Raw genomic sequence first — 3,408 nt, 5'->3', positions numbered from 1 at the left:
TTTATTACACTCGCACCTGAAACTCATCAGAGAGATCAGAGTGATCAAACAACGAGGCTGTGAAACTCCTGGGATTTCTGAGCTATCGGCAGAGATAAGAGAACAGAAAAGGACTAAAGTCCATTTAATCAAAGCTGAACCCAGTCTAAGAAGTTGCATCATCACTCACAAGGAGGAAAAGGCAAATGGCTGAACTATAAATAATAATCTACTCTACAGAAGAACTCAGAACATAAATCAACAGACAATGTCGTTCTTCCAATAACAAAACGTATCCCTGGACCTCAAGGACCAACTGGCTTCCAGTGTAACTGTTTGGGCCGTGGCAGTGAGCGGGTGCAGTGCTGGACGTGGCAACCAGAGACACTCTGACCCAACACCAGGGAAACGCAGACATTTTAAACCCGCAGGGTAACAAGGCACAGGTGGAGGCAATGGGTAATTGGGTCAGACGCACAGGTGGCCCACGAGGAGGGGGGCGTGGTCTGAAACGTGGTCTGAGAGGAAGCTGAGTTGAGCTGTCAAAATAAAACAGGAAATGAGCAGACAAGGCCTCACCACTGAGCTAAAGGAAGGCTCTGATTGGCTGAGCAGCAGCGGAGTGCTTTTCCCAGGGCTGCCTCACACATCTTCAGTTCAAAGCAAGCTGGGCGCAGCACGGTGGCGCCGTGAGAGCGTGCAGGTGTGCGAGGGCTTAGTGGCTTCCATGGAATGAACGAAGAGAGTCACGTCCCAACAGTGTCCGTCTGTCTGATCATTGTTCGCTGTGACTAACCAGACGCTCATGACCTTGTTGTTTGCTTTTCAATGACAAGATTAAGGAGTTTTCAAAGGAAATATTGAAGACTTTTGGAAATATTGTTGCATAAGCGGCTCCTGTCAATAAGCGCTGCATTGTGCCGCCGTGACGCAGATTGTGATTTGATCAGGCCGACTTCAGGGCTAATGACTCACCACCCCTCGTTGCTTTTTATTAGCGCTAATGTAACTAAAGATCCACAAGTCGATGATGTCATAGATGCTGCTCGGCCCCCACGACTGAAAGCGACTGCTGCCTTCCTTCCTGCGTTTGGAGTGTCACCTCGAAGTGGAACCCAGCGTTGGACGTTTCTGAATATTTTGCAATTTCATTGAGAATTCATTTCAATTCGACTCAACAGAACTGATCACTTTGTTTCAAGCTGAATGTGTTAGCCAAAGCTGACCTTTGCGAGCACTGATGTTCTGTGGAGTGTTGAGTTTGGACGGGGTAATCCTTGGCCATCCTTGCTGTGTGTTTACACAGTGACTCAAGTTTTTAAATAAGATGTAGCGCCGCTTGACTTCACCGCTAACAACAGAGCTGTGTGTGCGTGTGTGTGTGTGTGTGTGTGTGTGTGTGTGTGTGTATACCAGCAGGCCCAGCTTTCATTATAAATAAACTCCTGACTCATCTCGGAATTTATTTCTTTGTTGCTCCAAGAAGGAATCCAACTGTTGCCGGGTCAACTATGTGGCAATCAGCCAATGGCGTCGGGCGTCGGCCCTGCCTGCAGCGGCCAATGGCCTGCAGCGACCAATGGCCTGCAGCGACCAATGGCCTGCAGCGGCCAATGGCCTGCAGCGACCAATGGCCTGCAGCAACCAATGGCCTGCAGCGACTGCACACTGGAGGCTTCAGGCCGATCACTCAAGTCAACACAATCTTGTTTAGTAAAATGTAATCCATCTTTATTTACAGTAAACAGAGGTGTGTGTGTGTGTGTGTGTGTGTGTGTGTGTGTGTGTGTGTGTGTGTGTGTGTGTAGTCCCCAATGGTTAACACACACTGACACTCATGCTCTTACTATACAGTCAGCAAACGAGCGAGGAAGTGTGTTTTTTTGCTCCCCAGTAGTGTTTGATTAAGCGCATTCACAGTGTGTGTGTGTGTGTGTGTGTGTGTGTGTGTGTGTGTGTGTGTGTGTGTGTGTGTTGCTGCAGGTAGCTTTCCCTGGGCGGTGCATGAATGAGTGTCCAGAGAGGGCCAGATAAAGGCGGTCTGTGCTGCAGCTCTGCTCCACTGACCCTTAAAGGGAGCCATTGATTGGCCGGGAGGCCGACCAACCGAGCGGCTGCTGCAGCTCCAGCCAGACAGCACAGGATGGATGAGGAGGCTGGCTGGCTGGCTGGCTGGCTGGCTGGCTGGCTGGCTGGGAGGAAGGTCCCACCAGTGGGTTTGTGAACATGGTGGCGGCTCTGTGGACCCAGCTGAGCCTCTGGTATGCCGGGCCACCGGGGCTCTGCTTGTCCCGCACATGGACACACTTGAGAAACGGACGTTGTGTAACTTGAATGGCTTTTTAATGGCTGCTGCAGATAAAAGAATATTTTTTTCTGAATGGTAAGAATAACACGGTGTGATTGGGCCGCTCCGATGTCCTCAGGGCCAAACATTTGCTGCAGGACCTCATTAATTCTCTGTTTTCCCCCCAACCTCCATGAGCTCCGTCCGTCCGTCCGTCCGTCCGTGAGCAGCCGTCGCACACGTATGTGAAGTTTGGGATTCAGAAACGGCACCAAAGCTGCGTGCGAGATCCTCGTGTTTCCAAACTTTGAAGCGCCAGACTTTCTTCTCAAACAATCCGACGCTTGAGCCGTCACTCAGTTTGATTCTTGAAGGTCTGAAGTCTCCCCACCGCAGCGCCGGCTCGATCACAGGAGCTGCTTCCAAAGCCTCTGCCCTCCATTACGGAAAAGCAAACACACACGTGTGCGGCCGGAGGAGTGAGAGAGTGCGACCCGACGCTGGAGGGAACTGCACGGCTTTCGGAAGAGCAGTGGAAACGCCATTAGCGAGCACACAAACACTCACTTCCTGCTGCCGGCCAGGAGATCCTATCAACACGCAGCTTTTGTTTGAAAGCCGCAGATATGAAATATGGACGTGAGCGAGAGCGCTGCGACTGGGCCGAGGAGCTCTGGCCACGCCCCTCTTCCTCCGCCGGGCGAGCGCGCACCGGCGCCACGTCCGGGCCCCCGACGACCCGCTTTCACTCTCTGCCAGAAGCGGGTCGGACCTCAAAGGCGCTCCGAGTTCTCCGCATTTTGTTTTTCCAAGCCCGCTAACGAGCATTTGGTGATGCGTTCACTCTTTGCCGAGCGCCCGGAGTGTCAAGCAGTGGCAAAAACACTGACGTTCCAAGAGAGAAAGAGTGCGCAGGGTTTCAAGGTATTTGCAGTAATGTTGTGTTTCGCTTTAGAAAGATCAATCTCAACAATAATACAAAACATACAGTCTGGAAATCTGCTTGAAACTCACCAAAATGAGCGTCTGTAGTTTAGCATGAGACGGTGTGTGTAACCCCAACCCTGACCCTGACCCTGCGCCTAGAACTGACCCTGCGCCTAGAACTGACCCTGACCCTGCACCTAGAACTAACCCTGACC

Source organism: Nelusetta ayraudi, unplaced genomic scaffold, assembly GCF_046127955.1.
Source record: "Nelusetta ayraudi isolate G7.1 ecotype Tasmania unplaced genomic scaffold, CSIRO-AGI_Nayr_v1 ptg000251l, whole genome shotgun sequence".
NCBI lineage: Eukaryota > Metazoa > Chordata > Actinopteri > Tetraodontiformes > Monacanthidae > Nelusetta > Nelusetta ayraudi.
Note: the sequence above shows the minus strand (reverse complement) of the source record.